Below are 15,138 nucleotides of genomic sequence, written 5' to 3' on the forward strand. Positions count from 1 at the left end.
GAACCCTACACATAATAGCTTCCCCTACAAACACTTAGATGCAATCCTAGAGGCTAATAACACTTGATAAAGGTGTTTAGCATGTCCTAGGGTGTCTTGACTTGTTTATTAGTTGTTTATATACTAATTTGTTACATATATGTGAAATTATATGTTAACTAGGATCATAAGTGTGTTCAAGACTTCACTTGACACCTAGCAGTCCTACGTCTTCAGTTCATCCGTATCACCCACAACAGGTGAGTTCATACCCCTTAATCAATGTTTTAACTATTTTTAAATGTGTTATGGGGGGGATACAAGTAGAATCATGCTACTTATTATATCAATCACATGTGATTAGTAAGCAACATTTAAATGATTTATCACTCATTAGCCGTTTTACCAAACAGTTTCCTTCAAATGATTTTCATAAACATTTTATATGTTTTAAAACTCCTTATTACACTGTATATTTTACTCTGTATGTTTTATTTCAAACTTATTTACAATTGTGATTCAAAAAAAAATGTTTCCTTATACTAAATTGTTTTATCAAACCCATGCCTTCAAACCGTTTTATAGATTGACATCAAGTCGATCTTTTCTTAAGATAATAATTATGTTCAAAGGTTTTAAAAAAACTTATTGATGTTTTTATATTATAAATTGCATGCCTCTATATGTATAGTCATATAAGAAATGTTTAAAAGACTTAGGAAGGCTATCCACCCTATTTCCTTTTCGCGCTTGAGATGTGGTCTAGTGGGATATCGGGTACTCGTCCGAAGGTCGTTTAAATATTAGTTATATAACATATGTACATATATAGTCATAAAGGTCCTTCCAGTTCATCCCATGCCCTTGGGTACCAAGGGTATACATCTATGTCCATACGTACCAGTTAGATTACTAGTAAACTACCATATGGGTAGTTTAGGAAGATACTAGAACTATTACTAGAACGCGATATCATACTATGAGTCAGTTCATTCATGAGTCAATACTTACTACTAGAAGAACATATACAACTATACTAGAGAAGAACATATACAACTATACTAGAGTAGAACATATACAACTATACTAGAGAAGAACATATACAACTATACTAGAAAGAGAACATATACAACGATACTAGAACGAGTACATTACTATACTTACTAGGTAGAGAGCACGTGCATTACAGCTAGAACATTACAATACATTACTATACTATTACATGATCACACTTACATGAGTACGCTTACATATACATAGAACAGACATCACTAGGTGCTATAGCATGGAACCAGTTCAGGATCTAACTATACCGATGAATCACAACGCAATTTTGATCGTTATATCGAGTATACATGATCATAGTAATGTGGATGCTCATGGCTTGCATACATGCAGGGGTCATGGGTAGGTCCCAAAATCCCTTTAATAGGGGAGCGTATAGTCTGGGATCTAGACATCACATTATACCTTATCCCTCAAATAAGGCAGTTGAGTACCGATGTAGTTATTTATTACAAATGCTACAGTACTTAGAAGTATTACCCTAGACTTAAGGTAATTAGTACGGTTGTAGTTCGGTACTACACCATAGTACTATTTCATTTTCCCATTACATTCACTTCGTGAATATTCACACGACGCACGGTAATGTAGAAAACTATATTTTTGGTTAATGATAGTCAGACTTGGGAAATACTCACTCTTACAAGAGACACACACAGACACTAGATGCCTTGGTAGAAGGCTACATATAGATCAGTTAAGTCTTGGTAGAAGACTCCCTGTTATAATAGTAGGAATCATAGGGATTTCTAGAGTTTTTCAAACGTTTACAGTTGTTTTACAAACATTTTCAATACTTACAGTTCATATACAAATTCTTACATAGAAATTAAGACACTAAAATACTTATGATCTCACCAGCTTCAAAGCTGATACTCACTTTCAAAATTACATGTATCCTCAGGTCATCATAGACAGGTACCGATGCAAAGATTATGGAAGATGGAGCTCGTTGAAGACTCATCTTTCATTTTGATTTATGCTTTAGTGTTTATCAAAATTTGACAGAACACACTTGTATAATAATTCTATTATTAATGTAATGGATGATGTTGTTGCTTGTTTACTACTTTACATTGTTGTGATACTGTACATGATGTGCTCCACCCCAGAACGTTTCCGCCGTTCTTGGTTTTGAGGTGTGACAGATTGGTATCAGAGCATTGTTTATAGTGAATTAAGTATATCAACCCATAAAAGATATACTAACTATAAATACATAAGGGATAAAAATACTCTGACCAAGAGTTTATACTTTAAATAATAAAATATTTAATAAAGTATACGTGCCTGCATTCATACTAAAATCAGTGTCACTAGGATAGTACAAAAGAATTACGATTGTTGGGCAACACAAGTGGGCTTAGAGACATATTATGGTCAAAACTGGGAAGATATAGCCTGATCACCTATATTATCCGAGGGTTGACTAGCATGTGCCTAAGTTTAATTGTGTGGTTGCAACAATGCTAAAATCTTATCAACCCTACCACAATGAGAACAATAGAACATAACATTAAAATTGAAATACTATAGGAGTATTTGGTGTTACTATAAGTACTTTATACTTGAGAACTAAAGCGGGATCTTCATTACTAAGTTGATAGTTGCTAAGTGGATACACTAAGGATATATGTAATTAGGATGTTATAGACTTAGAATCTATGAAATTTTACTTTACCCCGATTCTGTGTGAATTTGGAGTTAAGGTCACATATTCGTAGGCCTATCCTGTTTTGATTACATATAAGTGGTATGCACTTCACAAATAGCGATGTAACTGATGAAGATTTTATAAATAATTATCTAGATAATTCGTCTAATAATTATTTTCTTACCCCATTTCTCGCATAGATAACATGGATGGACTCCATCCCCACGGCAACCAGTACCTTCCGAATGAGGTCATAGCTGGTTGGTTTGGAGAAGAACCAGAGAATGATCAGCCTATCCCTTTGAATGATCACCATGATGAAAACCTTTCGGACGATGCTAATTCCGAACCAGAGGTTGAGAACCTACCCCAGGCAGCTCCCGTTCCAATTCAAAACCCTCGTCCGACTTTTCATGGCCCGGCCCCTGAGTGAGTGGAATGCTTGGAAACATGGAGCCAAGGACAAGATCAGCCCATGACATTTAATGGTGACCGAGGCTTTTACGACCTGAGCAATAGGGGCTCAGCAGACAGAATCTTGCCAATCTTGGTCCGTAGATTGGCCCGAAATGAGATTCAAGGTAGGACAGCCCTACATCAGATTATCGAAGTTGTCGCCTATGCTAGAATGCATACCCTCCGCACCATTCGTCTAGAAGATGCTCGCGAGAGATCAGAGAGAAACCATGAAACCCTACTTCACGCACTGGCTGAATCACGAGTCGGAGTCATAGAGCGCCGAGTACGCCAGAGGGTGTACGAAAGACACCTACTTGACGTGGAACGTCAACTGGCTGAACTGGGAGTTCACCAGAAGGATGACCGTCGCCAGTAGTAGACGCTTTGCTTTATTTTCCTTATAAAAAGGAATCGTTTTCTGTCTATTCCCGATGTGGCATTTTCTATGAAATTATCTTGTACCGTAAGTACTTTTGGTTAGATCTTTATGCTGTCAAGAACTATCTCCTCTGGATATGATGTAAGACCTTTACAAGGTCATTTTCCCGAATCTTTACATCGTGAATATCAAAGATATTGACAGCCGGCTAACTTCTGTGTCATTCTTCGTTCAAGTACTCTTGTTATACTTTCATTGGAGTCTATCTGAATCATGCTTTAGTCAAGTAATTGGACTATAGTAATTTAGCTCCGGAGACATTTCCAAGTCTCTTTTAGTGGTTGGATCCTTTTATTCACCAACCACGATACCTCGACTTGAACGACAAACGTTTTGGGACCATTCTACGAACTTACTTCTACTCATTAATAGGACTGCATCATAGGGATGTAGGTGAACCTTCGTGAACATACTTCCATTGCGTGCTAGGACTGCATCATAGGGATGTAGGTCAAACTTTCGAGAACATACTCTTACTCTTTGATTGAACAATCGCCGTACACCTAGGGTCAACCAGAATCGCTCACAAATTCCTTATCTTTCCTATTATAGAATCATGTCGTCATTTGGAAACAATCAGTCGGACAACGAAACCTCTACCTTTCCTATGGACGTCGCTACCTTCCAAACCGCAGTTACAACTGCCGTGATGGCTGCCGTGACAGCTGTCCTAGCGCACCGTAGCGCTATCAGCACAAGCAATGCTGATGTTGGGACTGAAGATTCCAATCGTGGTATCAATCCAGGAAGTCGCCAAACAGTAACAGTTACAGGCTCGCGAAGCCGAAAAGCAGAGAACAAGAAACGAAAGCGTCAAGCCCGGAAAGAACGCAAGAGATCCCAAAGGCTGGCTATACAACATCCGCAAGTGGAAACCCCTGCCATTCCCGTACCGAACAGGCCATACGAGGGAAAACTCCCGAAGTGTGATAAGTGTAGTTTCCATCATCATGGGGCTTTCCATGAGATGAAATGTTGCAATTGCCTAAACATAGGGCACCATGCTCGTGGTTGTGGAGCACCGATACGACCCATCACTCAAGTCCCTTTCATCAGAACTAACCCTACACACAAGAGTAGTTATAAAGCCGAACGCTTTAGGAAGCAATTTACAAGGTGGACTAATGAGGAAGGCACTCGTGTCCACATAACATTGGTTAAACACCTCACTTCCACTACCAATATTGGTGCTGTCCGATTATGTCACCAATGCGGTGAAATTGGACACTTCAAGAAAGATTGCCCGATAGCAAAGAACTCGGGTGCAGATGGGAGGATTCTCAGGATCACAGCTGCAGGAGAGCCTACGCCGGAGCCCTCGTTAATGTAACTTAGGCGTGTTGTTGTAAGAGACTTATAAACTATCTAGAACTAGTGCAACTAGAGTCTTACCTTTTGCGAGATCCTGTCTGTATAGGGATTCTCGCGCTGCGTATACTTGTCTTTTGTAGTATATCTTATTCGCAGCAATTGTCTTGTGGTAAATCTAAAGTACTATAACTTTGTTCATGGTTGCACTTTTGTGTTTTGTCTGTAAACGTCTTATGTTCAAATCTAATGTCTTTAAGTTTCAGTATGATTCCGACATTATCATACGACTCGATTCAATTTGATCCTCACAAAAACAGCTTCATACGTACGTCTCTTTCTTCTAGATCACTTTTCCAGTGAAGCCGTCATATCAGAACACCGAAGTACTCATGCCAGGAGTACCTCTTAGTTATTTTCTTTCCGAAGAAATCCCCGAGGTACCACTCGTGCAGTATGTCCAGTTCAATCCAAGGATTTATACGATTGATCTATCACTGAGGAATGTATGGATAAGAGTGATATATATATATATATATATATATATATATATATATATATATATATATATATATATATATATATATATATATATATATATATATAATCAAGGTTCTACAGGTTTAGAATTGATGATTCCACTTTAACTTCTTTTTCCCCGAAGGGATGTGAGCTTAAAGAAGAATCAGTTATTCGACTACCTTTTCAATCTTAATTGTATACGACTCGTATACACGAAATTGTGATTGTGAACCATGTATGAGTTCTAATATGAAATTCAGGATGGAGAACTGCTTAAGCCTACGAGTAATCACATCGTCATGTGAAAAAACATAGAACCCAATACGACTATTGTAAACAGATCGCCCTATAGTCTAAACACCTACGGAGATACCAGAACAGTACAAACAACTTAACGAACTGCACAGCGATAGAATAAGAAGACTAGGCTTCTCACCCTTGAGAACCCCAATCTTATTCTCCCAGAGATCGACGGATTGCATCGTATGGGCCTCCGATATCGAGGACTCCGTGAAGATTTTCATAGAAATCGTTATCTCTGCCTCGCATAGATGAAATGGTTGAGCAAACGCAAGGAAAGAATTACTTTCAAAAATAGATCTGAGATCCGAATATCACCAGTTCGAGTGTTAGGGAAGGATGTCCGAAAGACTATCTTCCGAATTCGATGCGGACACTTCGAGTCCGTAGTGATAACTTCGGATAGGACCAATACGCCCATTGCTTTCATGAGCTAAATGAGTAGGGTACGTCTTTCTTACTTGGATCAGTTCGTCATTTCTCCTTGTAATGACTTACTTATCTACCCTCGTAGTAAGAAGAAAACCCATGGAAACATTTCCTACAGAGGAACTTTTAGCGAAGTTCTCTAGGCACGAGTTTTGAAATTGAAGAGTCGAATTTCTATGACACACTGTTAGTAATGTGGGAAATTTTGAGTACTTTTTCAATTTGTCAAAACTGTTGAGCATTTGTCGACACCGGAGACGCCAGCAGTCATTCGCCAAATTCTAGGTCTTACCGACCTACTGGCATAGTTCATTCAGAACTCCTCGCAAATTACAGAAACCCGTACGACTCTGAGCCAGCAAGGGGTGGCCTTTGACTGGGAAGTTAAGCAAGAAAAGGAACCTTTGGAATTCCAAGTGAGTGATCAAGTTCTTTAGGAGAACTCACTTTGGGAATGGCTTAATACGCTTCGTATCGCATGGAAAGCTAAATCCAATATAGTTAGGACCCCCGAAATTCTTATCTATATTGGACCTGTGCCTCGCACAAACTAGTCCTACTCCGCAAACTCAGTAACGTACATTCTACTCTTAGCGTCTCGATCGTGAAACCATACCTTTCCGTTAGGACTCTTGTAAGTCCACTCATCGAGATCCTCGCCTTCGTATTAGAACCGTAGTGACCCTCGACCGAGAGGTCAAGCGGATGAATCAGCGCCATCGCCCGATAGTGAAGGTTCGTTGGGATTCCAACCGAGAACCCGATTTCACTTAGGAGCGCTAGAACCAGTCGATTAGGAAGTTTCCTCTTCACGACTCGATCATTCATACCTACTTCCTTGCCTAAATTCTAATTTCGGGACGAAATTCCCTTTAACAGGGGGATGATGTGACAACCCGAAATTTCCATTTTGTACAAACCATTTGAAGCCAATAGAAGTAGAACAGTTACAGTGAAAATTCAGACTTCGAGTATACGTTTGGCAGTTTTTTAGGATTTACACTTAAGGAGATATTAGAAGAGTGGATGCACTAGGGTTTTGTGCAACACTGTTATTCCAATACTCTAGGATATTAGAGTTCATTCCGGGAATAAAAATATTTTCTGCCAAAAATCCCAGGACTATATATAGAAAACTAAACCAAATAGTTCATTAGTTACATTTCCAATTAGAGAAAAGCCAAAATTCTCTCTCACGGATCTTCGGGTTTTTATCCCAAATTGTGAGTACTTCGATCTAGTTATATTATATAGCTTAGATTGTGTTTAGAAACATCAATTTGATAACAAAACAACTAGATTCGGGAGTTTACCGCCCAAGAACGTTCTTGGAGAGTAAACTCCAATATGTGGCTTAAATGCTACCTAGTCCTTCCCCCGTGATTTGTAACTACCTTAGACTTGTATGCTAGTGTGCATATGACTAGAAAACATCAAAATCAGATTAAGACCCCAAGATTTGGGAGTTTACCGCCCAAGAACACTTGGGGAGTAAACTCCATTTTAAGGGCCAAAAGTGTCCCAATGACCCTCAAAGCTTTAGAACTCGAACTAGAACCCACCATTGCATGTTTAGGACACCAAAAGCAATTAAAATCAATGATGAAAGAGAGTTCACGGCCAAGGAGGTTCTTGGGCCATGAACTCCATGTTTAAGTGCCAAAATGCCCTTAAAACCTTCCTTAAGCCAAGAGACTAATTTGGGCATGTACCTAAATGAGTTTTGGACTAGCTAACACACTTAGAACACCAAGAGTAAGGTGTTCACGGCCCAAAAGGTTCTAGGGCCGTGAACTCCATAAAATGGTGCCAAATGGTGCCATAAACTCTTCTAAAGCCAAGTACAAAAGCCTAGTTTAGTTCCTAGTTAATTTAGAGACTTGAAAACACCATAAACACCCTCCCAAGGGAGTTTACGGCCGTAAACTCCAAGGGAATATGGTCCCAGGGCCGTAAACTCCTACAAGGAGTTATATTATGCCCTAAACTCTTCCATAGACCAAGCCATTAAGTAGAAATGCTTATTAGGGCCTTATAGAGCATCAATCATCAAATGGACACATAAGTGTGAGTTCACGGCCGTAAACTCATGAGTTCACGGCCGTAAAATCATTTGGTAGTGTTTTTAGGGTCGTGAACTCCCTTATGGAGTTTTCCTTGAACCCTACACATAATAGCTTCCCCTACAAACACTTAGATGCAATCCTAGAGGCTAATAACACTTGATAAAGGTGTTTAGCATGTCCTAGGGTGTCTTGACTTGTTTATTAGTTGTTTATATACTAATTTGTTACATATATGTGAAATTATATGTTAACTAGGATCATAAGTGTGTTCAAGACTTCACTTGACACCTAGCAGTCCTACGTCTTCAGTTCATCCGTATCACCCACAACAGGTGAGTTCATACCCCTTAATCAATGTTTTAACTATTTTTAAATGTGTTATGGGGGGGATACAAGTAGAATCATGCTACTTATTATATCAATCACATGTGATTAGTAAGCAACATTTAAATGATTTATCACTCATTAGCCGTTTTACCAAACAGTTTCCTTCAAATGATTTTCATAAACATTTTATATGTTTTAAAACTCCTTATTACACTGTATATTTTACTCTGTATGTTTTATTTCAAACTTATTTACAATTGTGATTCAAAAAAAAATGTTTCCTTATACTAAATTGTTTTATCAAACCCATGCCTTCAAACCGTTTTATAGATTGACATCAAGTCGATCTTTTCTTAAGATAATAATTATGTTCAAAGGTTTTAAAAAAACTTATTGATGTTTTTATATTATAAATTGCATGCCTCTATATGTATAGTCATATAAGAAATGTTTAAAAGACTTAGGAAGGCTATCCACCCTATTTCCTTTTCGCGCTTGAGATGTGGTCTAGTGGGATATCGGGTACTCGTCCGAAGGTCGTTTAAATATTAGTTATATAACATATGTACATATATAGTCATAAAGGTCCTTCCAGTTCATCCCATGCCCTTGGGTACCAAGGGTATACATCCATGTCCATACGTACCAGTTAGATTACTAGTAAACTACCATATGGGTAGTTTAGGAAGATACTAGAACTATTACTAGAACGCGATATCATACTATGAGTCAGTTCATTCATGAGTCAATACTTACTACTAGAAGAACATATACAACTATACTAGAGAAGAACATATACAACTATACTAGAGAAGAACATATACAACTATGCTAGAGAAGAACATATACAACTATACTAGAAAGAGAACATATACAACGATACTAGAACGAGTACATTACTATACTTACTAGGTAGAGAGCATGTACATTACAGCTAGAACATTACAGTACATTACTATACTATTACATGATCACACTTACATGAGTACGCTTACATATACATAGAACAGACATCACTAGGTGCTATAGCATGGAACCAGTTCAGGATCTAACTATACCGATGAATCACAACGCAATTTTGATCGTTATATCGAGTATACATGATCATAGTAATGTGGATGCTCATGGCTTGCATACATGCAGGGGTCATGGGTAGGTCCCAAAATCCCTTTAATAGGGGAGCGTATAGTCTGGGATCTAGACATCACATTATACCTTATCCCTCAAATAAGGCAGTTGAGTACCGATGTAGTTATTTATTACAAATGCTACAGTACTTAGAAGTATTACCCTAGACTTAAGGTAATTAGTACGGTTGTAGTTCGGTACTACACCATAGTACTATTTCATTTTCCCATTACATTCACTTCGTGAATATTCACACGACGCACGGTAATGTAGAAAACTATATTTTTGGTTAATGATAGTCAGACTTGGGAAATACTCACTCTTACAAGAGACACACACAGACACTAGATGCCTTGGTAGAAGGCTACATATAGATCAGTTAAGTCTTGGTAGAAGACTCCCTGCTATAATAGTAGGAATCATAGGGATTTCTAGAGTTTTTCAAACGTTTACAGTTGTTTTACAAACATTTTCAATACTTACAGTTCATATACAAATTCTTACATAGAAATTAAGACACTAAAATACTTATGATCTCACCAGCTTCAAAGCTGATACTCACTTTCAAAATTACATGTATCCTCAGGTCATCATAGACAGGTACCGATGCAAGGATTATGGAAGATGGAGCTCGTTGAAGACTCAACTTTCATTTTGATTTATGCTTTAGTGTTTATCAAAATTTGACAGAACACACTTGTATAATAATTCTATTATTAATGTAATGGATGATGTTGTTGCTTGTTTACTACTTTACATTGTTGTGATACTGTACATGACGTGCTCCACCCCAGAACGTTTCCGCCGTTCTTGGTTTTGAGGTGTGACAGATTGGTATCAGAGCATTGTTTATAGTGAATTAAGTATATCAACCCATAAAAGATATACTAACTATAAATACATAAGGGATAAAAATACTCTGACCAAGAGTTTATACTTTAAATAATAAAATATTTAATAAAGTATACGTGCCTGCATTCATACTAAAATCAGTGTCACTAGGATAGTACAAAAGAATTACGATTGTTGGGCAACACAAGTGGGCTTAGAGACATATTATGGTCAAAACTGGGAAGATATAGCCTGATCACCTATATTATCCGAGGGTTGACTAGCATGTGCCTAAGTTTAATTGTGTGGTTGCAACAATGCTAAAATCTTACCAACCCTACCACAATGAGAACAATAGAACATAACATTAAAATTGAAATACTATAGGAGTATTTGGTGTTACTATAAGTACTTTATACTTGAGAACTAAAGCGGGATCTTCATTACTAAGTTGATAGTTGCTAAGTGGATACACTAAGGATATATGTAATTAGGATGTTATAGACTTAGAATCTATGAAATTTTACTTTACCCCGATTCTGTGTGAATTTGGAGTTAAGGTCACATATTCGTAGGCCTATCCTGTTTTGATTACATATAAGTGGTATGCACTTCACAAATAGCGATGTAACTGATGAAGATTTTCTAAATAATTATCTAGATAATTCGTCTAATAATTATTTTCTTACCCCATTTCTCGCATAGATAACATGGCTGGACTCCATCCCCACGGCAACCAGTACCTTCCGAATGAGGTCATAGCTGGTTGGTTTGGAGAAGAACCAGAGAATGATCAGCCTATCCCTTTGAATGATCACCATGATGAAAACCTTTCGGACGATGCTAATTCCGAACCAGAGGTTGAGAACCTACCCCAGGCAGCTCCCGTTCCAATTCAAAACCCTCGTCCGGCTTTTCATGGCCCGGCCCCTGAGTGAGTGGAATGCTTGGAAACATGGAGCCAAGGACAAGATCAGCCCATGACATTTAATGGTGACCGAGGCTTTTACGACCTGAGCAATAGGGGCTCAGCAGACAGAATCTTGCCAATCTTGGTCCGTAGATTGGCCCGAAATGAGATTCAAGGTAGGACAGCCCTACATCAGATTATCGAAGTTGTCGCCTATGCTAGAATGCATACCCTCCGCACCATTCGTCTAGAAGATGCTCGCGAGAGATCAGAGAGAAACCATGAAACCCTACTTCACGCACTGGCTGAATCACGAGTCGGAGTCATAGAGCGCCGAGTACGCCAGAGGGTGTACGAAAGACACCTACTTGACGTGGAACGTCAACTGGCTGAACTGGGAGTTCACCAGAAGGATGACCGTCGCCAGTAGTAGACGCTTTGCTTTATTTTCCTTATAAAAAGGAATCGTTTTCTGTCTATTCCCGATGTGGCATTTTCTATGAAATTATCTTGTACCGTAAGTACTTTTGGTTAGGTCTTTATGCTGTCAAGAACTATCTCCTCTGGATATGATGTAAGACCTTTACAAGGTCATTTTCCCGAATCTTTATATCGTGAATATCAAAGATATTGACAGCCGGCTAACTTCTGTGTCATTCTTCGTTCAAGTACTCTTGTCATACTTTCATTGGAGTCTATCTGAATCATGCTTTAGTCAAGTCATTGGACTATAGTAATTTAGCTCCGGAGACATTTCCAAGTCTCTTTTAGTGGTTGGATCCTTTTATTCACCAACCACGATACCTCGACTTGAACGAAAAACGTTTTGGGACCATTCTACGAACTTACTTCTACTCATTACTAGGACTGCATCATAGGGATGTAGGTGAACCTTCGTGAACATACTTCCATTGCGTGCTAGGACTGCATCATAGGGATGTAGGTCAAACTTTCGAGAACATACTCTTACTCTTTGATTGAACAATCGCCGTACACCTAGGGTCAACCAGAATCGCTCACAAATTCCTTATCTTTCCTATTATAGAATCATGTCGTCATTTGGAAACAATCAGTCGGACAACGAAACCTCTACCTTTCCTATGGACGTCGCTACCTTCCAAACCGCAGTTACAACTGCCGTGATGGCTGCCGTGACAGCTGTCCTAGCGCACCGTAGCGCTATCAGCACAAGCAATGCTGATGTTGGGACTGAAGATTCCAATCGTGGTATCAATCCAGGAAGTCGCCAAACAGTAACAGTTACAGGCTCGCGAAGCCGAAAAGCAGAGAACAAGAAACGAAAGCGTCAAGCCCGGAAAGAACGCAAGAGATCCCAAAGGCTGGCTATACAACATCCGCAAGTGGAAACCCCTGCCATTCCCGTACCGAACAGGCCATACGAGGGAAAACTCCCGAAGTGTGATAAGTGTAGTTTCCATCATCATGGGGCTTTCCATGAGATGAAATGTTTCAATTGCCTAAACATAGGGCACCATGCTCGTGGTTGTGGAGCACCGATACGACCCATCACTCAAGTCCCTTTCATCAGAACTAACCCTACACACAAGAGTAGTTATAAAGTCGAACGCTTTAGGAAGCAATTTACAAGGTGGACTAATGAGGAAGGCACTCGTGTCCACATAACATTGGTTAAACACCTCACTTCCACTACCAATATTGGTGCTGTCCGATAATGTCACCAATGCGGTGAAATTGGACACTTCAAGAAAGATTGCCCGATAGCAAAGAACTCGGGTGCAGATGGGAGGATTCTCAGGATCACAGCTGCAGGAGAGCCTACGCCGGAGCCCTCATTAATGTAACTTAGGCGTGTTGTTGTAAGAGACTTATAAACTATCTAGAACTAGTGCAACTAGAGTCTTACCTTTTGCGAGATCCTGTCTGTATAGGGATTCTCGCGCTGCGTATACTTGTCTTTTATAGTATATCTTATTCGCAGCAATTGTCTTGTGGTAAATCTAAAGTACTGTAACTTTGTTCATGGTTGCACTTTTGTGTTTTGTCTGTAAACGTCTTATGTTCAAATCTAATGTCTTTAAGTTTTAGTATGATTCCGACATTATCATACGACTCGATTCAATTTGATCCTCACAAAAACAGCTTCATACGTACATCTCTTTCTTCTAGATCACTTTTCCAGTGAAGCCGTCATATCAGAACACCGAAGTACTCATGCCAGGAGTACCTCTTAGTTATTTTCTTTCCGAAGAAATCCCCGAGGTACCACTCGTGCAGTATGTCCAGTTCAATCCAAGGATTTATACGATTGATCTATCACTGAGGAATGTATGCATAAGAGTGATATATATATAATCAAGGTTCTACAGGTTTAGAATTGATGATTCCACTTTAACTTCTTTTTCCCCGAAGGGATGTGAGCTTAAAGAAGAATCAGTTATTCGACTACCTTTTCAATCTTAATTGTATACGACTCGTATACACGAAATTGTGATTGTGAACCATGTATGAGTTCTAATATGAAATTCAGGATGGAGAACTGCTTAAGCCTACGAGTAATCACATCGTCATGTGAAAAAACATATAACCCAATACGACTATTGTAAACAGATCGCCCTATAGTCTAAACACCTACGGAGATACCAGAACAGTACAAACAACTTAACGAACTGCACAGCGATAGAATAAGAAGACTAGGCTTCTCACCCTTGAGAACCCCAGTCTTATTCTCCCAGAGATCGACGGATTGCATCGTATGTGCCTCCGATATCGAGGACTCCGTGAAGATTTTCATAGAAATCGTTATCTCTGCCTCGCATAGATGAAATGGTTGAGGAAACGCAAGGAAAGAATTACTTTCAAAAATAGATCTGAGATCCGAATATCACCAGTTCGAGTGTTAGGGAAGGATGTCCGAAAGACTATCTTCCAAATTCGATGCGGACACTTCGAGTCCATAGTGATAACTTCGGATAGGACCAATACGCCCATTGCTTTCATGAGCTAAATGAGTAGGGTACGTCTTTCTTACTTGGATCAGTTCGTCATTTCTCCTTGTAATGACTTACTTATCTACCCTCGTAGTAAGAAGAAAACCCATGGAAACATTTCCTACAGAGGAACTTTTAGCGAAGTTCTCTAGGCACGAGTTTTGAAATTGAAGAGTCGAATTTCTATGACACACTGTTAGTAATGTGGGAAATTTTGAGTACTTTTTCAATTTGTCAAAACTGTTGAGCATTTGTCGACACCGGAGACGCCGGCAGTCATTCGCCAAATTCTAGGTCTTACCGACCTACTGGCATAGTTCATTCAGAACTCCTCGCAAATTACAGAAACCCGTACGACTCTGAGCCAGCAAGGGGTGGCCTTTGACTGGGAAGTTAAGCAAGAAAAGGAACCTTTGGAATTCCAAGTGAGTGATCAAGTTCTTTAGGAGAACTCACTTTGGGAATGGCTTAATACGCTTCGTATCGCATGGAAAGCTAAATCCAATATAGTTAGGACCCCCGAAATTCTTATCTATATTGGACCTGTGCCTCGCACAAACTAGTCCTACTCCGCAAACTCAGTAACGTACATTCTAGTCTTAGCGTCTCGATCGTGAAACCATACCTTTCCGTTAGGACTCTTGTAAGTCCACTCATCGAGATCCTCGCCTTCGTATTAGAACCGTAGTGACCCTCGACCGAGAGGTCAAGCGGATGAAGCAGCGCCATCGCCCGATAGTGAAGGTTCGTTG

Source organism: Lactuca sativa, chromosome 1 (genome assembly GCF_002870075.4).
Source record: "Lactuca sativa cultivar Salinas chromosome 1, Lsat_Salinas_v11, whole genome shotgun sequence".
NCBI lineage: Eukaryota > Viridiplantae > Streptophyta > Magnoliopsida > Asterales > Asteraceae > Lactuca > Lactuca sativa.